General features: G+C 41.0%; 1 protein-coding gene across 1 annotated transcript in view; it reads right to left on the reverse strand.

Annotated features, from left to right (window-relative positions):
• Nucleotides 1–25,180, reverse strand: part of KANK2 (KN motif and ankyrin repeat domains 2) — a 1,503,136-nt gene that overhangs the window by 488,959 nt on the left and 988,997 nt on the right. Inside the window, exon 3 of the mRNA XM_044082338.1 lies at nucleotides 24,786–24,900. The gene's annotated coding sequence lies outside the window, so the exon portion shown is untranslated. The remainder of the gene's footprint in view (nucleotides 1–24,785; nucleotides 24,901–25,180) is intronic.

The following is a 25,180-nucleotide window of genomic DNA, read 5'->3' on the forward strand; positions in this document are numbered from 1 at the left end:
CACTGATTCATTTCAGATTACATTATTTTTTTCTGGTTCCCAGGCTAACAGAAACTCACAGGTTAACAGCCCTTTTCATCTTGCAGCTGGTCAGGAAGCCAGAGCAATAAAAGAAATTACACATGTAAATTCTAGCCATTAACTCTGGCCTCAAAACCATAGGCAGAATGCCTCCCTCTAGACATCTCAACTCTGAGTTTTAGATCAAAGAATTTCACAATGCTTGACTTATCCGCTTTCTTACAGCAAAGTGCAATGTTGTTACATTTTTTTTTTCAGTTCAACATCCAATACAGTTTTTTTCACATTTAAGAGAACAATCCTGTGGCTTCCATTAATATTTACAAATGACAGAATTATCTAGAAAATTCTATCTAGCTAGGCTGGCAGCCTTCACCTATCTTCACACAACTCCCCCCTGGAGAACTCAAGCTAGTTTTTCAAGAGAAACTTGAGAAACTTTGCTTGTGAGGGTTAGGTCTATATGAGTATACCTTACCTCATTCCCTATCTTGAGAGCCCATCTGTGCTGGCATTGCTAATCCCACTGTGGTGCTGCACTGACATATCATATGCTTGCAACCCTAGGCTCCATGTTAGCAACTTGGCATTTTGCTGGCTGGCTCTGTGTAACCATGTTAGGGGATTGTGATCTGTCACTACAGTGACTTTTCTTCCATACAGATAAGGCTGAAGTTTCTGCAGTGCCCACACTATGGCTAGACATTCCTTTTCTACAGCTGCATAGCATTCCTCCCTGGGTTGGAGCCTACAACTGAGATAAACCACTGGGTGCTCTTATCCCTTTGAAGAAATCTGGCTAAATACAGCCCCCACCCCATCGTTCGAAACATCTACCTGCACAACAAATTCTTTGCTGTAAAATGGACTGGCTAATACAGGGGGTCATTCCAAAGCTTCCTTAACCTCCTGGAATGCCTGCTTACATGCTGGGATCCACACTACCTTATATAGCCTGTTCTTCCTCGTCAGGTCTGTGAGGGGAGCAGCTATGGTACTATAACTGGGAATTAACTTTCTGTAGTATCCTGCTGTCCCTAAGAATGCCCTCATCTGCTTTTTGGTAACAGGTGCAGGCCATGCCTGAATGGCTTCCTCTTTGCCAGGTTCTGGCCTGATCTTACCACTCCCCACTTTATGTCCCAGGTAGGAGACCTCTGCCATACCCACCTGACATTTGCTGGGCATAATGGTCAACCCTGCCCTCTGTAGTCTGGCCAGCACCTCCCTGACATGTTGAAGGTACTCTTGCCAGGAATGGCTGTAGATGGCAGTACCATCTAGGTAAGCAAAGGCACCTGCTAGGATATGATCTACCAGCCTCTGGAAAGTTGCTGGGGCATTATTCATCCTAAAGGGCATATTTGTGAGCTCATACAAGCCAAAAGAAGTCACAAAGCCTGACCTCTCTTTAGCACTGGGAGTCAAGGGCATCTGTCAGTAACCCTTGGTAAGATCCATGGTTGTAAGATACTTAGCCCCACCCAGCTGCTCTAGGGCCTCATCTGTCCTAGGCATGCGGTAAGCATCTGACTCTGTACGACTATTTAATTTCCTGTAGTCCACACAGAATCTGGTGCTGCCATTCTTCTTTGGAGCCAGCACCACTGGGGAGACCCAGGGACTGTTGGCTCTTGAATTACCCTTAGTTCCAACATTTCCTGTAACTCCTCCCTCAGAGTCTGTTTGACTCTCTCAGGCACCCTATAAGAGGCCTGCCTAATAGGCCTTTGGGGTCTTATATCCACCTGGTGCTACACCGGGTAGGTGCACCCTGGTTTCCCAGTGAACATGTCCCCAAACTCCTGTAACACTGCATGGATTTCTCGAACCTGGGTAGGAAATATCTGCTGGGACATTGCTACCCCTTCCACTGAGGTGTCAGTCCAAGCCTCGCAGAGGAGATCAGTTACCAGATCTCCCACAGACTCCTCCTGCAAGCTACTGCAAATACTCAGCACATGGACCTCCCTATCATGGTAAGGCTTCATCATGTTAACATGGTACAGTTTGTGCCCCTGCCATCTGCCTAGTAGTTCCACCATGTAGTTAACATTACTTACCTTTCTTACCACCTTGTAGAGTCTCTCCTAAGCTGCTTGGAGCTTGTTGTGTCTGACAGAAATGTGAACTATTACCTGCTGCCCAACAGCGTACTCTCTAGCTCAAGCATTCCTGTCATACCATACCTTTTTCTTTTGTTGGGCTTCTGCCAGGTTCTCCTGGGCCAAGCCCATGAGTTTCCTGAGCCTTGTCCTGAGGTTTAGGACATATGCCACAATAGGCTCCTGGTGAGATTCATGCTCACCTTCCCACTCATCTCAAATTACATCTAGAGTTTCCCTCACCCTATGCCCATACAGCAACTCAAAGGGTGAAAAACCTGTGGATTCCTGGGGAACCTCTCTCTAAGCAAACAACAGATGGGGCAAATATCTGTCCCACTCCCTCTTAAACTGGTCTGCAATTGCAAATAGCATGGACTTGATTGTAGAGTTTAACCTCTCAACAAAACCATTAGTCTGGGGATGGTAGAGGGTGGTCTTCAGGTACTTCACCCCACTGGACTTTCACAGACAAGCCAGCAGGTCTGACATGAAAAATGTTGCGACAGCCCAGACTGCCAGTCCATCAGTCAATATTTCTTTTGGGAAACCTACCCTGGTGAAAATCTCTAACAAAGCATTTGCCACCTTTTCTGCCTCAGTGGAGGACAGAGCCACTGCCTCAGGGTATCTTGTAGCATAATCTACTACCACTAGGATATACTTTTTCCCGGTAGAACTTGGGGTACTCAGATGCTCCACAATATCCATAGCTCCCCTCTGAAATGGCTCCTCAATCACAGGCAAAGGCATCAAAGGAGCTTTCACCTTGTCTCCTGCCTTGCCTACCCTTTGGCACTGTTCAGAGGTCCTGTAGTACCCTGTTACATCTCTGGAAATTCCAGGCCAACAGAAGTTCTGCATAATATGTCTGTTTGTATGTTTTATTCCCATATGACCTGCAAAGGGAATATCATGGGCTATGGCTAGAAGCACCAGATGGTAGGCTCTAGGCACTACCAACTGCTGTACTCTCCCACCTTCTATCTCTCCCTCAGGGGTCCATTTTCAGTACAGTAACCCTTTGTCCCAGTATACAGATTCCCCCTTCCACTGAGAATCAGATGCCTCACTAGCTCCCTGCCTCAGGCCTTGCAATGTAGGGTCTGAGAGCTGAGCCTGTCTCAACTCTCTATTTGTAACCCTTCCCAGCTCCCTTTCCACAGGAATTCTGGCATCCACTGAGAGTGGTGCCTCACTGTCAGCCTGGGTACTACTATTCACCTCTACCTTTGTAGTTACTCTGTCCAAGGGAACATCAGTACCCACAAGCAGCTGTGGTGCACCTTCAGTCTCACTGCTACAGTGTAGCTTCCTCCCTGAAGTAACCAGCTCACCAGTCCTAGCTGCAAGTATGCAATTTATCTGGGCCTCCCCAGGCTACCAGACCCACATGCTTGTCTCCAAGCCTGACTGCGTGTAACTGCATGAGCACATAGTACTGCCTCATCAAAATCCTTCCCTATCAGAACATCTGCAGGATGGTAGTTCAGTACCCCTGTTGTCTCAAGATAATCTACTATTGGCATTTTGTCTTCCCCACTTACTGGCTCCCTCAACTTTTGTTACCCACCTTGCCTCCATGGACATCTATATGCCACATGGCCTGACTGGTTGCATTCAAAACATTTAATCCTAGGTCCTGGATGTGTACCTGGACTAGTGACTTCCCCTGATACTGGCAGATTCTGTTGGGGCAGTCTGCATTGCCCACCATGGGTTCCTTTAGACCCATGAGCAGTACTGGGGATCCCTTTCCTGTGCAGTGATGCACTGCTTGCTAGGTATAGATCTCCTTTCTTCTCCAACTCCTCGGAAGTAGCACATTGTCTACCAGATAACTAGATCCTCATGTCCCCAAGCAAAGTGCTAAGGGCTTGTTCCCTCACCAAAAGGTCTTCCTGCCCTTCAAAAGTGGTGACCTGACATCCACTAACTCACCTATGAAAATAAGTGCTCAGTTCAGCAACATATTCACACACGCTTTCATCTGCCTTGCGTCTATGCTCACAAAACCTTTCCCTATAAGTTTAAGGTGTTAGCTTAAAAAATTCTAACAATCAGTTCTTAACAGTAGTATAAGCAAATCATTCCTGATTAGAAATTTTAGACAACACAGTTACAGCTTTACCATGGAGTAAGGTGGTCAGGAACTGAGCCTTTGGTCAACATCATACTGTTTACATACACTCTCAAACATATGAATGAAACTATCAAAATGATCCCCTCTTTAAACTGCTTGTGCTTCTGGGGTCCAGTTATTCCCTTCCCCATTACCTCTATGACTCTGGTGAAGAGTCAGCATATCCTTTTCATGCTGCCTCTGCTTTTCCTTTTTCTCAGCTTCCAGGTGAAACAGTTTCTCATTCTCCTCAGCCTGCAAACGTCACGGTTTCTCATTGTCCTCACTCTCTAGACACCTCACTCTCTCTGCGGTTTCTCATTGTCCTCACTCTCTAGACACCTCACTCTCTCTGCTGTTTCTATTTCCACATGCTTGACCTCCAACTTAAGTCTCTTTAGCTCCAGATAAATTTTTAAGTCCTCTGCAGAAAGGTTGAGCTGTCCATTCTCTGAGTGTAGTACATCTCCACTACCAGTCTGATCATCCTCCTGGTTGCCATTTTCTTATGCAGCTGTGACCAAAGCTGCAATAATGTCTGCCTTCGTCAGGTTTCCATGCACCAGTCCCCTAGCCTGGCACATCTCAGCCAGCTGGCTCTTTGTCAGCTTTCCATACTCCCCTGCTAACATGCTTGCCTGCTCTCCCTAACTAACTAAGCTAACAAGAGAAATACAACAATTATGATCTGAACAATGAGTATTCACTGCATGGCTGACTAAGAGTACAAAAATACCTTCAGTGATTACTGTACACAAGCTACAGGAATTCACACTACCCACACCACTACAAGCCAATTAGTATTTGCCAACCAATTAATATGTGGTGTGGATATACCACCACTGCCAAACAATTAATATGTGATGCCCATGCACTGGCCCAGCAATCAAGGAGTCTCAATCATCACCACTAACACCAGTGAGGGGCGTCCATAAAGGGAAAGGATAATAAATACAAACACAGTAAAGTACAATTTCCCTTAGAACCACACAGAGATCATAGTCGTTCTGGGGCTGTTTTCTCCCTTTCTCTCCAGATCCCCAATAAGTCTCCCCACTGGCACAGCTATAGGGTCCAGCTCTCAGCCTAGTGGGCAAGCTAAAACCTCCAGCACCCTCTCTGTCCAACCAGTGCTTCATGTCCCTGCCCAAGTAGCTGACACACACACTTTGAGATAAGAGTTACATACAACCACACAGACACTCATGGGGAAGGCTGGCACAGGTTCTCCAGCTGTGCCCCTTTTAACCAGATTATATGGTAGTACCACTTGCCACCACCCTCTAATATTTATCAGCTACTAAAAGGCCCTTATGAAAGGGTGTCCAATTATACTGTGCAATATAATTATCCAAATGGTAAATGCAACTGAACAGTCAAGGCTTATTGGAGTGTCTTGGCCAGTATCACTAAATACATGCAGTGTATCTTAGAGCTTAAATTATCTCTACACAAAACAGTCACAGTTGAAAGGTTTAAAATATTTTTAATAATAAATAATAAAAACACAAGATACGTCTTACTACACAGTGCTAGTCAAGAGTTCAGAGATCACAGAGAAATACTTAAAATAATACAGTTGAAATGTTCTGACGCCAATACAGAAAAAAATAATCTAATCTTCCTAGTTCCTAGTTATATCTAAGAAAAAACACAGTTCTAAAATAAACTTACATATAGAATACAGGCAGTGTGGTGAGTTGGATGTTCTCAAGACAAATGCTAAATGCTCTCATTCTTTCTGTCCTTAAATTGATAACACAGGACCACTGATTCATTTCAGATTACATCATTTCTTTCTGGTTCCTAGGCTAACAGAAACTCAGAGGTTAATAGCCCTTTTGGTCTTGCAGCTGGTCAGGAAGCCAGAGCAATAAAAGAAATTATACATGCAAATTCTAGCCATTAACTCTGGCCTCAAAACAATAGGCAGAATGCCTCCCCTCTAGACATCTCAGCTCCGAGTTTTAGATCAAAGAATTTCACAATGCTTGACTTATCAGCTTTCTTTCAGCAGAGTGCACTGTTGTTACATTTTTTTCAGTTAAACATCAAATTCAGTCTTTTCACATTTAAGAGAGAACAAGTCTATGGCTTACATTAATATTTACAAATTTCAGAATTATCTAGAAAATACTATCTAGCCAGGCTGGCAGCCTTCACCTATCTTCACAGTGCTCTTAACAGAAATTGTACTTTACTGTGTGTGTACTTATCCTCTCAATGTGTACGCCCCTCACTGGTCCTAGTGGTGAGGACTGAGGCTCCTTGATTACTGGGCCAGTCCAGGGGTGTCACATATACACTCAGAAATTACTGTAAAAATATGTGCACATTAACTGGATGCATAACTAGGGAATTTTTAGTTCCTTCAAAATTTGACGTGAGATATAGGAACCAGGCTCACATTTTTTAAAAAAAATATTTCTTGACAAAAGCAAAACTAAAGACTTTAAACCTGCATAACTAATTCAGATCACCTGGCAAAGGTTACTTCAAGAACAGGGATGGCGCTCAAAATTATGCAGTTTTACTGTGGCTAGCTTGCAGAAGTAGTGGCAGGTTTCCCATGTGTCCCACCACTAAGCCATGTTTGAAACAGACCCAATGCACATGAGACGTAAGCTGCAAGGATTGACTGCAGCATCTACTGGCCCATTCTCCTATCCCAGGGGGAAGGATATAGGATCTATCACTGACTGCATGATCTTTGGTGGAGCCAAGGAAACTAGCAAGGGATTCCCTATACAAAGGGTAGTGGCAGATATCTAAGCATATAATATGTGCTGATGGCAATGTACATCACTTCCTCTATTAGAGAGCTTACCTTGTCTTCCTAAATAATGGCTACTAGATCCAGCATGCCTCCCTCACTAGGTTCATAGGTGGTTACTAGGCTAATGGACCTAGAACCCTTACAAGCCTAGCCATATTTATTTTCAGTTGCTGCAATTATCAGTGGTTAGGTGAGGGAAGTTCGAAGAGCTAATGGTCTATGGTAGTTAATACCAACTTCCTCTGTCTAGGAGAGTCATGGGCACCACTCCAGGAGTGAATTTGTGGTCACCCATTCATTGATCTAGGTTGTGTTTAAAAAGGATCAGGTAGGGGGCTCTGTTTCACGTGAACTGGAAGTCTGTTCCAGAGACGTGGTAGTCTCTGGGAGATGTATCTATCTATCCAGCATGACCTGTTCATGTCAGAGGCTAGGTTAAGATCCTTGGAGTGAGTGACCCTCCTGCAATTTGATTTATGAATGTGTAGTGTTTCTATTAGGGCTTGGTCAGAGACTGCCCTCTAAGCCAGGCATACCTCACCCCTTAGCAAACTGTAGGAAACTGAATATAGTGACAGAGCTTTCCTCCCTCCCCAGCCAAAGGAATCAGTACTCTTGGGGTACTGTCCTCCAAGATGTAGGGAAACCTGCCAGGTAAAGGGATACATCTGGAATTGCACAGAAAGGAACTATGGAAGTATTGAGGTGACGGAGGAGGTGGACCCAGAATATACCATAGGCTTACAGTTCTTGGTGGCATGAGGGACGGTAATGAGAAAATGAGTGTAAAAAATGCAGGTTTATTATCAAAACAATGTCTGGACTTTCTGTAGTTTTGGAAACAAATAGCTTACAAATCATTACGGAATGTATTCAAATGATATAAAATGGTTAACTTTATCTTGCCAAAACATCTTCCTTACACATTAGCGGTTTAAAAAAGAAATAATCTTTTCAAATAATTCAAGTTTCCATCTCCACAAATCACTTCCCTACAGGAAACTTGTATATCAGAGCAAAAGTCTAATTTTAAATGGTCCAAAGAATATCAAAGCAAATGATTCTAATGCTTATAATAATAAATCAGCAGGGCTTACTGTTTTGAAACATGACTCTGACATTAAATATTTTTATTCCTTTAAAAAACACTGTCTTAATGTTGTTATTAAAACTCCAGCTAAAAATCTAGTTTTTATAGTTAGTTCTGTTTATATTTCTTTTGTCAGTAATCTTTATTTTTACAAGAAAAACACTGGTGTTCTGACTTTATGTTCTACAGATGGAATACCAGAAGAGACAATAAACTGAGTTTTCCATATTTAAGATCCCACTGTACTAGCAGAAAGGAATACCAAAACTTTTTTGTGTACTGGACACATTTCTCCTACTCAGTGTGAATGCTGCCTTGAGGTCTCCCTAGCAAAAAAAAAAAAACAGACCTTGTTGGTGTAACCCAGACCAAAAAAGCTTATGATCTCAGTACTACATTAAATTCAACTAAGGCTAAATGTTCATCATTCCTATTATATCTGCACAAGATAAATTCCTAAGTTTTAACTAAATATTCTCTATAGCATTTCTAGACAGCCACTATTCATCTACCAATTTAGCATGTCCCAGTTGAAATAGATAAACATTTTTCAAGTATTAGTTTTATTATTTTTTCCTCATGTTTTCTTCTTGTATTTCTCTGTCTTCTTCTGGGCCAGCGTACTGTTATGACTCAATTATCCATTTCATTTTCATACTATAGAGTCCACTATAAGATAAATACATTAGTATTTATGGATTATGCCTTAAAAATATTATTATTTTGAATTAATGGATTGTAAACTGTCCTACAGACTTACCTAAATGGGCAGACTTTCAAAATAAGGAGCATTCTTTCTAAATCAGTTGATCTTCAAGAGAACCCATTTAATAGGTCCTGTAGTTGGGTTTATCTTTTTTCACCCATCACCACTCAGTAACTATTTATGAAGATTTCATGATCATAAGTATACTCAATAAGTGTAGATGCCATGCATTCTGCTTCGACCACGTATGTGGGCTTACCCACAGAGGCTGCCAGTCTGTCCACATCCGAAGACAGACCATCTTCCATAAATCAAGAAATAGCTGTGAAAAATTACAGCTACACTGCTAACAAATAATATGCAAGTAAGTACTTATCTGACTTCTAGAAAGCTCCACTAGCCAAGACTAGATGGACAGAATGTCCACATATAGGAGAATTCCTTAGCGCCGGGGGTAGGGCCCTCTTGTACATTAACTGATATTGTAAGAGCATATCTTTCATATTTAAGATTAAAGACCCCCATTGATGAGTCCACTGTCAGGCTGAACCCCCCAAGTAGTAACCACCAGACTGAATGGAGCCAGAAGACCTCCCAAGGACCACCCGCATTTAGAGGGATGACTCCTGAAATACCATAGTGACAAATGAAGCCTGACTGCTGAAGCCAAGGCTTCAACAATCATGCTCATCTGCAGTGGAAATGTTCTTGAAGCAAGCAGTAGAGACTACCATTCTGCCAAAGGAGTATACTTCAATGGTAGCAGTTTTCAGCAGGCCTTGAGCCCTCTGATGGTAAAAGGCAATGCAGTTTTGTTTGGTAATCAGAAGCTTTTCTGTTCCTGGAATGAAGAAAATGAACATTTGGTACATCCCTTATAAATCGGTGCACTCATTTTATAACAGTTGATGCTGAAATGTACATCCAGGGTGAAATGCACCTTCACTCCCTTGGTTTTTATCCTGGTAAAGCACAGAGATGAACAGGTTGGTCCAGGGACAACTCAGAAAGGACTTTTGGGTGGTAATGTGGGTTTCCCTTAAGTAACACCCAATCCTTGTAAAACACTGGCTACAGTGTTCTATATGAAGGCCTAAAACTTTTAGATCTAGTGGGTAGAAGTGATGGCCACCAAAACAAACTGTTTTCTAAGAAACAAACCAATTATGTCAATCCAATGCACTTGAATAGTGGATGGATGGATCTGTCAAACATGAAATTCAAGTCCTATGGAGGGAAGAGTTTTTTCATGCCTTAGTAGAGGTGCAACAGCCTTTTAAGGATCTTCCTGATCAATTAATTCTGAGCCAAAATCCTCCTTTCCACAAGATCACAATGGACAGAAATAACTGACAAGTTCCATGACCAAGGAATAACTCTGACAACTCACAGGTATTTGAGCAAGGTCAGGGTCACCTGTACAATGACTAACTGGGAAAGCATGGGGCACTGGTCCATCCAAATTGCAGACCACCTCCAACTGGAGACATATTTCTGCCAAGTGGAAGTATTTCAATCTGCCTCAATAACCCTCAAGATGCCAGGAAAGAGCAACTTATAATCCCTAAGGTAAAGCTGGACATTTGTATAACTATGCGGGAAGGAGTCATCAGTGGCAAACACCAGGAGGATTTTATATACTATCAGGGACCACAGTGGAACAGTCTATTCACTAAACTGGTTTTGTACACCTGCATGTACATTTTCTAGTGTCAGACCTCATTAACTCTGGCTTTGGTCTTGACGTAAAACTCTCCCCGACAACATTGTGTTCATGAAACCCCTGCATCCACCAGTATTTTTACTATATTTTGCACTGTTGCCATGACTTATGTCTTCTTCAGACGATCATCCTTATTAATGATGTACATTTTTGTGTCATTTTAATTTCTTCTATATTTACAATCTGTTCTATTTTCATCTGTATATGGCACACTCTTTATATATTTTTTGTGCTTGGAGTCATTAGCTAAGTGTCTCGTGAAATATTGAATGTTCACAAGAGTGAACGTACAAACAGCAGTCCATTTAGCATGAATTTAAAGTGATGGAAGATATGAAAAACTAAAATAAATTTTTTGCAGGGGGTGAGTCCCTCTGTGCACCACAAACCCCTTGCTAATTGTGTATACTAACTCTGAGATAGCACAACAATGCAATCCCATACAAAAGGCTACTTACAAAAACTCTTACTTGAAAGGACATTCACTCATATAAACAGTTGCCTTTTTTTTTACAAGAGAAAAGTGCATCCTTTCAAACTGTAACCTACACTGTTGCCTATCCTTTCATCATGTTGAGACTGTCATTTGACTCTTTGGTTCCTCGTACCTTAGGAAAGGGGTTCTGTGTTCCATAATTTCTACATCCTTTAACTTAAAACGATAGTGTCCATCATGCCTCCCTTAAGTTTAATCATGTGACATAAAAAAATGGGTAACAAACAAATTGTTACTTGAAAATAAGCATGCAAAATCAAAGTAAGTCTCCTGCTCCCCATCATTTGGCGAGAACCACCCCCCTCCCCACCCACCTTACCTACATACACTAACTCAGTAGTCCTTGTATTCTAAGCTGTAAAGAATGCCACTGTAGTCTGCCTAACATATACCTATCTATGTAGCCACTAAAGGTACGTGCACACTTCTCACTCATCCACACAGTAATCCATAATTCTACCTGTTGCTTAGTAACTGCCCCTAATACTAAGTATGCAAAATTCTGCACGTTCTGAAAAATTCCTTACAAGTGGCTCAATGGAACACCCTTGAACCACTTCTAAGCTCAATAAATGTTTTGCTTTTCTGATGCTTTAAAAGGAAGAGAAGTTGCACATTCCCAGTGTCACACATGCACATCAATACCAGCTCCCATGCTAGAATTACATAATGTAATTTTACTACTGTCATTACAATAGGATTGGTGGAGAGTATTGGGACAAACTGACCACTCCTTGACCACTGCTGCATAAACATTTAGAACCTAGTTTTCTACTAACACCACTGGCACTTTTGAAATGGATCATGCATACAATGGTTCGTTGTGCATCTCCATTACATATACAATGCATCTCTTTATTAAGAATGAATATTATGTTAAAGAAACACAAAAGACCATGTATTACAGTGACCAAAGCTAAAAACACAAATTATTCACAAAAATGTAGTAGTCCTTTATAATCACCAAAAATAAAACTGAACAAATTTTTGCCTCTGACAAGTCTCCACACTCTCTAATGTGTATAACTTCAAGGTGCTGTAGAACCTCAGAGAAAGGGCAAATATTTGTAGTCATACAGAACACAAGTCTTTTTTCCATCTACAGCTCTGGGCAATCTCAGTGTTAAAATATGCTAGTGTAGGTGAAACATTCAAACACAGTTTCCTTGAAGTTGACAGTGTAGAACACGACATGTTATTCACTCTAGTTCAAACACTAAATTATTCCTTTAAAGAATGTGAAAATTGTACAGAGTGTATATAATTCAATATATAACAATTAGCATCTTCTGTCAAAAACATGTAAAAATTACAAAGTCCAGTGCAAACAGTCCTTTCTTCTGTGCCATTAATTTTATAAGGGAGTCCCTATAGCAGGGGTTATAATTTGCATAGACCAAGCTTTGCCCTGTTAAGCGCTGTGTCGTGAGAAGTTCATGGTTGTTTCATGTTCTTAAAAGTATGAAAATCTTAAGTTTGTTGTCCCTTGTTTTTTTTTTCCTAAAAGAGATTTTAATTTAAAAATATTACCCAAAATGTCAGTTCAAGTGTTGACAGGTGGGGATGAATGAGAGATCCCTTGTCTAGTGTGAGTAGGTCCCCCCAGTGAGGTAACTTTTAATGACTGCCCTTGAGCAAGATTCAGAAGAAGAGGCAACCAATGCTGTCTGGGCCAAAAAGAAGTCACCAGCAAGATTTTGGGAGTATCCTGCTTTATCTTGTACAGGACTTTTGGAATGAGAGGAGGGGAGGGAAGGCATAAAGAAACATCCCTTTCCAAGAAAAAGATAGGGCGTCCACCTTCCAGGACAGAAGGCATGGGACTCTGGCACAAAATAGAGGAAGTTGTCTGTTCAGAGGGGAGGCAAATAGATCTACTGGAGGAGTACCCCAGTGGTGGACAATGTCCAGAAACACTTCCCTGTGAAGTATCCACTTGTGAGACAGTGTCATGGACCTGCTCAGAGAATCTGTCACTATGTTCTTATCTGTGCGGATGTAAACCACCTGTAGGGACACCTGATACTGGATAGCTAGCTCCCAAACTTGAATGGCTAACCTTCATAGGAGATAAGATCTTGTTGCCCCTTGCTTGTTGACATACCACATCACTGTGGTATTGTCTGTGAGAATCTTGAGAGGCCCTGGAGGAAAAACAGAATGAAAAGCCTGAAGAGCCAGCAGAAGAGCACTCATCTCTTTGATATCAATGTGTTTTTTGCTTTTGTCAAAGTGAACAAAGACCCTGTCACTTCAGAGAGCCAAAGGAGGCCCCCATCCCACATCTGAGGCATCTGTGAAAGGTTTCTAAGAGGGGATTGGAGGTTGAAAAGAAAGCCTTGAGTTGAGGAACAACTTATGAATCCAGCACTGAAGTTCTAGCTTGAGGCATGGAAGTAGAGGGACTAGAACATCTAAAGGATGAGAATGTTGAACCCAAACTGACTTTATAAACCACTGGATCGTTCTGATGTGGAGCTTGGCTAGATGGAGCATAGGAATGGTGGAAACCATGTAACAGAGCCCTTAGAAATTTTCTGGCAGTTACTGAAGCCAGAGGAAGAAGGGAATGAAAGAAAGCAATGAGAGTTAAGGCCTTGGGGGGAGGAAGGGGTGCCAGCACTGGAACAGTACGGATCCTGCAACCCAGAAAAATATGATCATGTGAGGGAGTCAGGAATGACCTCTGGAAATTTACAGTAAACTGCAGGCTTTGTAGGAGAGAAATGGTAAAGTGTAGATGCTGAAGTAAGATCTCTTGAGAGGAGGCCTGAATAAGCAGGTCATTTAGGTAGTGAAAGACCTCTATCATCCTTGGCCTACACAAAGCAATCACAGGATTGAGGCATTTGGCAAAGACCCTTGGGGCAGTAAAGATGCCGCAGGGCAAAGCAGAGAAATGAAAATGCCAGGAAGCAACAGCAAAACATAAAAGTTTCCTGAAAAGGGGATGAATAGGAATGTGTAGATAAGCATCCATGAGATCCAGGGAAACTAGAAAAGCCTGATGAAGCAGAAGAGGAAACAAGGTTTGAAAGGATAGCATTAGCATCTAAAAGGAAGGGACCTTCAAAAAGATGTTTAGCTGAGAAAGATCCAGAATGGGTCTTCAGGTTTCTTCTTCCCTGGGGACCAAGCACATTCTGGAGTAAAACCCCTTCCCCCTGTGAGGAGTTGGAACTTCGTTAATTGTTCTTTGAGCCAACAGGCCCTGAAGCGCCTCTGGGAAAAGGGGCAGTTGTTCCTGAAGAGGCTGACGAATGCCCAAAAGAGGGGGGGGGATTTCTAAACCATGTAATAACCCTGATGAATTATGGAAAGAATGCAGGAGTTTTGGGTGATTTTTACCCAAATAGGAAGTGACACAGAAAGATGTAGAGAAAGAGGAATGTGGCTTAGAACCATAGGATAGTCCAGACAGCACCTGGTTTGTCAGGAAAAAGAGACTTCTGAGAAGAAAGAATTTGAGTAGCCTTAGCAGGTGGAGCTCTTCTACCACCCTTTTTACGTTTGGGGGAGGGCAAGACTGTCTATGGACAAAGGCAGGCTTATTAGGATAATGCCTCTGAAACTTGAGCACTGGGGAAACATAAATATGTTTCAACTGCTGTAAGGCCTTACTCTTTTCTTGCAGGGACTTAAACAAATCTGCTGCAGCAGCAGCACCAAATAAATGCTTATTATCCAGAGGAGCATCCATCAGTTTAACCTTGATATCATCAGACAAAGGCTGAAGTCTGAGCCAGCAATACCTCCACAAAACACATCCAAAAGCCACAGCCCTAGATGAAGCATCAGCTGCATCATAGCTGCAGTTAATGGAATGGTGAGCAATGTGGGAGGGCATCCCTAGCATGGAAAGTGCAGAAGCCTTCCCTTCAGAATTAGGGAGATCAGAAATAGCCTGACAGGCTTGAGAGAGAAGAGCCAAAAGGTACCTAGTCATGGGTGTCTGACAGTTAACAGCCCTAAAGGCTAGAGTAGCAGAGTAGCAGAAGTGTACACCTTCTTACCCATGCTCTCCATGGATTTTCTGCCCTTATCAGAGGGAGGAAACTTAGTGGAAGGCAACAACTAGAGGGCTTATCAGAAACAACTGATACCACAGAAGGGTCAGCCGAGGGGCACTTATAAAGAAACTTGCAGACCTTAGGCACTTTGTAAAAGCTATCATTTTTTTTTGGGAGCAGGAGTTTGGAAGTCAGGTGCCTGACAAGCAGTTGAAAAGGCATTCAGCAAGGCTGCAAGAACAAGAGGACCAGAAGATGGTCTAGGAAACTCCACTTGAAAAGCTCATAGTACGTCTTCTGAACATCAGACACCTAAACACACTCCCATTTGAAAAATTCCATCATTCTGGAAGGAGTATCACTAAAAGAAATCTCTTCAAAAGGACAGTCAGGACTGATAGACACACAGAAGTCATAGACTCTTCTTCCTCAGAACCACAGTCAAGAGGCTAAGGCATCTGGTAGAAATAAGTCAGGGACTCTTCATCAGAGTCAGCAGCATGCTACTCAGAAGAATCTTGCTCCCTGGGTCTCTTAAGAGGGGTAGAAGATCAAGGGGGAGAAGGAACAGAAATACCCTGTGGAGGCTTAAGAGCCATAAGGGCATTAAAGAGGCCTTGAGTGTAGTTTTACCATTCACTCTGAGGATCTTTAGCAGCAGGTGAAATACGTTTCTTTCCCAGTTTCTTTTTGAGTGGAACATCAACCTTAAAAAATTTTGGAGGCTCATATCCTTGATGGCCCTCAATAATGGTAGTCGGAACCACTTACTAAAATTTGAGGAATACCCCTAGGCTCTTCAGTAATAGACAGCCACGGTTCCCCCTGTATATCTGATGTGGACATCTGCAAAACCTCCATGGAAAGCCATGGTGTTGGGTCTATACCTCTCAACTGTGCACATTTTTGAGGAATGCCCAGATTTTTGTCTCATGATTTTGGTCTGTTCCTCATAAAATTTTTGATTTTGGACAAACCCTTGAGGATTGAATTCAGAAAATAATTACAGAAAGTTGAGTTTCGGACAATACTCTTCAGAAAATTTGTGCTAATGCAATACTTGTTATTTTAGCAACATTTTAAGTTTATAAGAGCAATATTTAAAATTTGTCCCTATTTTTGGGCCTTTGTCCCATCATTACTTATGGCTTTGTCCAGATTACTTGCTCAAGAAATTGACAGCTATGGTTGCGTCCATCCCAGCCTCCAAAGTGGTCATGGCAGAGGAATCTGAAAAAGAAATCAGATGATCCACTGGGCATTTCACAGCCTCAAGAGAGACGTCTGGTGAAGGGGGTACAGCTGAAGAATCAGACCAGAATTTCTTAGCCTTTTTCTTCACGGATGGCTGGCACTCAGGCCAGTAAGATCCTTCCATGGTATCCTCAGCCAAGAATTTAAGTAGCTGATTCTCAAGGTAAATCGTGACAGAAGAAAGCCAACTCCACAATGTCTTAGGGACAAAGGACTGACAAATCTCGCAAGACATATGGTTGTGGGAAGCTGCTAAACAGAACAAGCACTGGTTGTGACAATCTTTATGGGGAATCTGTTTCCCGCACTGGCATTTCCACTTTCTGGATGACACGAAACCCAATAACCAGATAACAAGGCAAATTTAAGGTAATAAAACAAAAAAAAAAAACCCAATGGGGCACTTATCTGAAAGCACTATAGACCAGCAGACAAACGAGCATTCAGACCGACGATCAAAGATGGTGTTCAGAATGGCAGCAAAGAAGTTCTGAGGGTGCTATGTCCAGACGTCACCTTTATGCCCTACACTGTGGGTGGGGATCATACTTGCGCTGTACAATGTACTCTTTACAATCAAAAGGCTTTGGTATACTGGCTGGACATTGGGCTGCCCTTGGCAGGAGATCTTTATTGTAAAGAATACTGCAACAGTAATATGGAAGGACATCAGGGTAGGCTAAGGATGAATATCCTTAAATGTGTCATATATCAAGTGTCTAGTGGTAAAGGAACAGGGTAAGCTAAGGGTGTATAGCCCCAGACATATAATGTAGCATGTGTCCAGAGGTGGTAGAACAGAGCAAGCTAAGTTGTAGAGCCCCAGATATGCAGTGTGATGGTACTATCTTCTGCCAACCCTCATTAACTAGAGCATAAAAAGATTGATGTAGGAAAGTGTGTGTATATGGGGGGCACTCACTGGGCAGAAAGCTGGAAGAAAAACAAAATACACACAGTGACTGCGGCCACACTCATCTGTCACTGTCCAAAATACAGGAAAATGAAACCAGGTAGCGTGAATAAAAATTCCAGGAGATCCTAGTGAATAGTAGGCTGCCAGAAGAGAAAAGCCAGAGAAACAGGAGAGGTCTGTAACTGTGCATTCCAGAAAGTTCTAGCTATGCCACTCTGAATTAAGGAAAAGCTACCTTACATTCAGGAAATACAAATGTATTTTTAACTGAAGAAAAATCTTAACGGAAAAGGACACATGAAACCACTAACATGATGTTTGAGTGTGGGTCAGGTAGGTGATGAGGTAGAAGAACTTAGACAAAGTCAAATTCCGAAAATAGTTAAAAAGAAAAAGGTAGAATTACAACTCTTACTAAACGCAAGCACGTAACAAAGCTACCCTTTCCTCCCAAAACTAAATTACTATACCAGACAATTTAAACAGCTTTATTTCAAATGTAATAAAACTGTTAGATTTTACATGCCTTCAGTAAGTTTAGGAATAGTCTGAAAGCATTCTGTTCTTGCAAATCTAAAGAACTATGGGCTTAAAAACAGCATTTATGCTTAACAGTTCTATCACAGAGGATGCAGGTATAATTATAGAATTAAGTAAACCAGTTCATAAAAGGAGAACAAGTTTACTTCAGCCCTGAAAACAAAGTAAATTGACTTTATATTAAGAATTGTTATAACTCTGTCTACACTTGACAGGAACCTTGTTTATCACAGTTACCTTCTAGAAGCATTATGTATTATTTTGTAATTACTATTTTGTATTACTATTTTGTACCTACTTTGCTTTACTCCCAGGCATAGTCTGAAAAAGATCCACTGAAATTAGTGCTGTAACCTGGTTAACAGTTTAAACTAAATAAATAAATTAACATCCCTTGGTGTGCTATCAGATAACATCTAATGTCCGTCAGTTTACATTTTAACTTTTGCATATATCACCTCAGTTCACTGCAGTGTCAGATTTGCTGTTCATCATTAATTTCAGCACATACTTCTCAGCATCTGTCGATCCATCCAATGGCATCATAAGACATACCTCTTTGACAATTCATCTCTTGGGAGTTCCCAGCACCATTTAATTTCCTGCTTGATATTAATGCACTGTAATTCTTACCATATTTGAGTATGTCTCATTTGCACAATGTTGATGTATACAGAATAGCTACAACTAATGAAAAGTTCCTTATAACAACGTACAGTAAACAACGACACGCAAATAACTTGAATGCTGTATCACCAAACGAAAAGAGAGTCAAGACTGGATTAGAAGAGTAAACCCAAAAAAGAATCACTTGAATAGAGGGAAGAAGGGATAAAACAGTTTAAATAAAAATGAATGGTGACACCCTTGCCAAGAGCAAGCAGCAGGCAGATTCTAGAAGAATCCTGCGGAAACCTAATAGAGACTAAAGGAAGACAGGCATAGCGATGATGAGTGGAGACTGTCCAGAGGAAGAAACAAATTAAAGGACTGGGACAAAGTTAGGCATATGGCAGTCTACACAAAAGAACAGCTATTTTCTATTTTGGATAAAGAAAGGGACAAGAGGCGAGTGCAAATTCTGAAAGTGTCTAAACTCAAGTGAATCTTAAATTTACAGCACTGGCTACATGCCCATAGCATTAAACTAGCCAACAACGACCCACACAGACTGCAGACGGTCTCCAAATACCATACTTCAAACAATTTACATTGACGGATGGCAGTTTAACAGCTCAGAGGAATGTTGTCTCTAAGTGTAATGGTATCTATGAAGAAAGTGCCGGAAAAGAATGCTTTTAATTAGTTCATTCAGCTAATTCTTGTTTTCCCAGTGGGTTATTAAACATGGCAGCCTGCAGTCGAGCCCCCACTGCTCCCAGTGTGCCAAGACTTGAACAGATTATTTTCAGGAATGTGTGACTACCTCTAGAGGCTGTACAGACACATGAGGGTAGAGAAAATAACAGGAGATGCCAGGTTGGATACCACACTGTCTAGCATTTTCAGAAAAAAAATCTCTAGATACCAGCAGAGAGAAAGCCATTCTACCACATGCTACTGTCCCAATGAAGCAAGCTGTGCAGGGTTACAATAGGATGCAGCATATGCTTTCTATAAATTAAGTAAGGCCTGAAAAGAACAGCACAATACAAACACAGCTATTATAAACAGCATAAAATTAATTTTAAAACAAAATAAGCTAGAAACACACACAAAGAGCCTCCACTGATCTTTGTGCGTTTTGTTTTTTTTTTTAAATCACAATCTACTATTAATGTAAAAAAACCTCATCAACAAACAGACATATAAAGAACGTACTAAATAGAGATCTTAACAAGAAATATCATTTTAACATGTATTTTAACCATTGATAAACATCATTATGAAAGGACTGACAGTATTTTTATACTGCAGTTTTCAAATACTAAGAATTGTTTTTTTTTTTAGATCTGTCAGACTGCAATTTGTATCTAGTAAAAGATTTTCAAATTTGTCATTTAACTTTAGAGCAAGTATATAATTCCTTGTGGCATTTGTAAAATGCTGTACAAAGACACTTTGAAACAATAACTAGCAAGTATATTAGACCAACACTTGTTACTCCTGCCCATTGCTTTTCACCAGAGAGACAAAAACACAAAGAATACCAGAGTCAGTTCTTTGTGTTTCTCTTTATTTTATGCATTTCTGCTGGTATGTTCTATTTTGTCTGTTATACGACCACATGCTTCATCAGAACCTAACATCATCTATGTGTGTACACAGACATGATACATACAAACATTACATGCTACAGATAGCCATCTGAGAAGAGATGGCCATATCAAACTAATCACATTAACCTTCATTGGACTGAAACAATGGCACAGCAGTTAGCACTGCTACCTCACATCACCCGGTTCTCTAGTTTGATTCTCAGCTGTAGAGGTTTCCTGCAAGAGTCCTTCTGTCCTAATTATGCCTGTGTAGATTTTTGCTGGGTGGTCTGGTTTCCTTCCATATGCTAAAGACAGGCTGCAGAAGAAATGGCAACCCTCTAAACTGTCCATAGGTGTGCATGCATCCTGTGATGGGTTGGCACCTTTACAGGATATGTTTCCATGTCCTGTGTCTACTGACTGCAGGAAAAGGCTCTGCCACTCTCCCCCCAGCCCTGTATTGGAGTAACTAGGTGTACAAACTAAAGTACATTTATAAATTACATTGATAAATAAAACAGCTCCGATATACATAAAATGATATCACATCGGTTAAACTCGGAATAGTTCTTAATTACACTACTATTAAAAAGAGATGAACCAAATTAAAACTCAGAATTAGATACAAGCTATTTACACCAACGTTTATAAGAAAGGGATTTTTTCCTCTGTACTGGATTGTAACGAAGCAGAAGTACTGAATGTCTGACAGAATACAGGGGTACGGCAGAGGTAATAATGATGGGGTAGGTAAGCAAAAGTAGTGATTGATGTCATACATTAACAAACAGGCTCATGGCACAGCCGAGATAGCAAGGCTCAATAAAAGACCCAGGCACATTGTTTTAAGACCACTGAGACTTTTCTTAACATGAAGTATACCTTTGTTATGACTGATGTCCTACTAGCAGACCCTGTAGTGCCCGTCCAGTCTAAGATGATCATGCACAGATGACCACCTCCTGCAGTGCTTCATTCTTTATTGATTCCTCTTCATCTTTGTGGGCTTCACATCCCACTACTGTGTAAACAATGCAGAGGAAGTCACTGTACAAGGATAGATGTTGTCTGATTCATACCTTCACTCACAATTCTCTGACTGGACAGGAGTTCATAACTCAGATCAGAGGTACCCTAGTTCCCAGTTGCCATCGGGATGGTATGAGTAATAAGCAGCAGTGGGTCATGAATGGTAGTGGCTGTGGTGGGGGAAGGGAGGCTGAAACTGGATCTGATAATGAAATGGTGCATCCATATTTCTGATGCCACAAAACCATTGGAATTCAGCAGTTCCTGCTAATAAATTAAGTCAAAAGAATGTCTGTCTGTAGCAATCTAACATAGAAATGAAACTAAACCTGCTAATGGGTGGAAAGTGAAACTATACCTGTTAATGAGGTGAAAATTCCCTGGCAATTTATCATAAATCCAAATATCACATCATAGTATCACAGTAACATAGTAGAATATTTTGCTATCACCCCAAGGGATCTTTTTAAGCTTAGCCACACCTCCCTATAAAATTTGATAGGTATTGGTATAGGATATATAAACTTGGGCATGAGGTGGCTGAGCATTGCAAGCTTACGCTCTCTAATGGAGACATAGCTGTCAGACCAGGGGTATATTTACAGTTCCCATCCACTAATTTAAGTTTCAGTTGAATAAGTACAGGGATGAGCTCTGCTTCACATGGCTGGGAGGGCCGTCCCAGCAAAGGGGCCTATAAGACACATACTTTGCTCCCCGGTATGTCCTATTTATGTTGCAGGCAAGGTTTAGACTCCTGGATTAGGTGTCCCTGATGCTATTTGTTTTATGGATGTACAACAGATCCATTAGAGCTGGATTAGAGGATTCTTTGTAGACCAGGCATAGGTGACCTTTCAGCAGTCTGTAGAAGACTGAATATAAGGACAAGGATTTGAGATGGTCCGCACAGGGCTGTAGCTCGACATACTGAACGTGCTCAAGTGAGTACATTTTTTCTGAGCATCTATTTGAAACTTCAGCACATAAAAAGCGCAGAATGTTTAGAACTGTGCAAATGAATATTTATAGTATAGAGTTATACAAAGAATGCTTGTGTGAAAGGAAATCACCTCTAAAGTATTTTTATGGGTATAAATTACCATTATGCCCAAGGGTAGCACTCTAAGGGTTAAGAACATTTTTAAAATGATAGGTGGGTGGTTGTGGGAGGGCAATATAGAATGTCAGTATCTGGCTACACCCCTGGTACCGCATAGAACTTGCTTTCCACACCACCTATTCTTTTTCTGTGAGGAATCTCTGTGCGTGCTCCAGTTGTTGCATATGCCTCATCAGGTACATACTGAAGGGGGCGCTGTACTCAGTCACTGATCTTATGAAAGAAGAATGCATCTGAATGATAACATGTTTGGATCTAGATGCCATACCCCAGCTTATTACTTGTGCAACACAGAATGATTTCCTCACTACAATTGACTGCCTGCAGAGTCTGCTTTTATGGGTATATTGTCAATATAGTAGTTTGAGGTGGTCATCTTTGTGAAAGATACTGCAGTGCAGTTTTTGACATTCAGCTTTATACCATGACTCTGGCACCAGTTATTAGTCTGTGTCAGGACTTACTGGGTGATATTTGTGTCTTGGGGGAATTCAACAACTGCACCTGCAATCATCTGCAAACTTGGTCAGCTAGAAACTCTTGATTTTAGCCTTGACTTCAGAAAAGTAAAGACAGTGCTTAAACAACTCTGCAACAGAAATTATCAGAAATGATTGAATATATATACAATAAACAGCACTCAGTACAGAAACACTAAATAATGAAATACCAAGATCGACTCTAAATAAAATGTCAAAGTACTGATTCATTTGATTCATTTTTTTCTTATGGTGATTCTGTCTCACTTTGAATTACTAACTCCAAATTATTACATCTCAAACAGGAAACACAGAAACATGGATACACAGTAAACTGCTCTCTACCTTTGTTAAAAACACAGATCTAGGACAAAACCCCATGAAGCACCAGGGTCTGTGGTGAAGTGCGACTGCCTGCCACAGCATTAAGAACTAATAGGGCAAAGATATCCGTGAGCTCTACTAGAACATTTGTACTCTTTTTCTTTCCAGAGTATCCATGCCAGATCTTCAGTTTACATGTAGTTGTCACCTTTTAGTGATAGCAGTCTGTTACGTTTATTCTGCTTCTAGGTTTATGCTTACTACAACAATTAATGAAGCACACAAAACTGAAATAAAAAGAGACATGGGTATCATACCTCTCAACCTCTTAGTGCAAGAAATCTGGACAAAGCCCAACAAAATGCGGGTGGGGGACAAAGGCCCCAAAATAGGGACACGTTTTAAATATTGGTCTTATAAACTTAGAAAGTTGCTAGAGTAACAGGGTTTGTTTTAACATACATTTTCTGATTTGAAGTCTGAAACTCAAATGTATGCCATTATTTAATGACTTCATTCCTCAGATCATCCCAGTGATTTGCCGGAAAACCACAAATTTTATGAGGAAGAGACCAACAGTATTAGCCAAAAATCAAAATATTCTGCAACATTTTATTTTTATTTATTTGTTTTATTTTATTTTACATTTGTTGACTGGGAAAGTCCGACTGGAACGAGGTCCATTTACAGCGGAGGCCCGGGGAGAAAAGCTCCACATTAATTAAACAATAATTGCAAAAGGTCATAAGACAAGCAAAAAACATACAAGAAATAATAGATATCTGCAATGGATTTGTTTTAGCAAGCTTAAATTGCAGAAAACATTTGGCCCCAGATGACTGTCAACTGAGGAGCTGCCAACACTGTAACATGAAGACAGTAAGAAGAAGTAGTGAGGAAGGTGAGAAGGAGTGGAAGAGAGTAGGAAAGTATCTATGTAATGCATGGACAGAGCCAGGAATCTACAAGATGTGACTTAAGTGAGTTTTTGAACTGTGTTATAGATGATACAGAAGATGCATTATGGTGAGGTTATTCCACTTTCTAGCTATGGTATAAGAGAAAAGAGCTTTGCCAGCAGTGGTGTTAGCATTTGAGATACATAGGAGAGTTTTGTTGGTAGAATGGAGAAGGTATGATGGGTATTAATATTAGTACATTTTTGTTATGGCCAACTTTGATATGTTGTTGTTTGATGCCTCTAACAATACCCCTGAAACCATGCTCTGCTCTGGTCTGGAGAGTATATGAGGAGAAGAAATTGCACTGCACTCCTGCTTAAGGACAACATGGATAACATAGCTTCACCCGCTAGACGTCTGTAATATTCAGCAACTAAAGCAGCTGTCCATACCTGGACCTATGTCATGCTTGACCTTACACTAATAAGAATTTCAAGTGTTCTTCCGGCTCAGATGGACAAAACATGAAGACAAAACCTCTGAATGCATATGAACTGCAAGGTGTCTCTGCAAGGACAGTATATTTGTCAGCACAAAGTGGGCAATAGGACAGATGGAAATGAGGTGGCAGAGACAATGTTAAATTTTAGTTTATCCCACATTAATGCTTCATTCCGCCATGATCTAACCTTGTCATTCATTATTTGGCTGACTTCTTCATCTGTCTGTAAGGTGCTGCACCAACTACAGGCAGATCTATAACTGCTCAAGCAAACCAAAGTATCCAATGGTGTTTCTTTTTTTTTTTCTTCCGTAAATGTCTTGCACCTCATATGCAGGTCCCACTTAATGTGCATGAAAAAAAATTAAAAAATCTCCACCATAAACACACACACACACACTCAGTCACCACTTCCATCCTGCACTGCCAGCATAGGACACACATTAGAAAAAAATCATATTCTTACCTGTTAATGATATCTCTGCTGTTCCTGCAAGTATGGAGACACAGAGGAAAAGCCACACAACATACTGCTGTAACAGGCTTTCTTTATTCTCTTTTTTCTTCCAGCTTTTTCAAGTCTGAAATGTAAGAGTTTAATACCATGATATACATGTGGGAAACCCATATCCAAAAACATCCCGTCTATAAACTCTAATAGCACAAGTTTAAAAAATGTTTAAAATCCTGTAAGATGCCCATTCAAATGTCACTGATAATTCTCCACACCTTCTGAGACACAGTGATTCTCAGGTCCTTGGTATGATCTTGGTCTCTGGATGTTGTTTAAGTGGAATTTGTATACTTTTCATATCTGAGAGAGTTTTCTCCGGATACACACACCTTTCACTTCAAAGGAAT

The sequence above is a fragment of the Protopterus annectens genome, chromosome 9.part0 (genome assembly GCF_019279795.1).
Source record: "Protopterus annectens isolate FY-2018-M chromosome 9.part0, PAN1.0, whole genome shotgun sequence".
Lineage (NCBI taxonomy): Eukaryota > Metazoa > Chordata > Ceratodontiformes > Protopteridae > Protopterus > Protopterus annectens.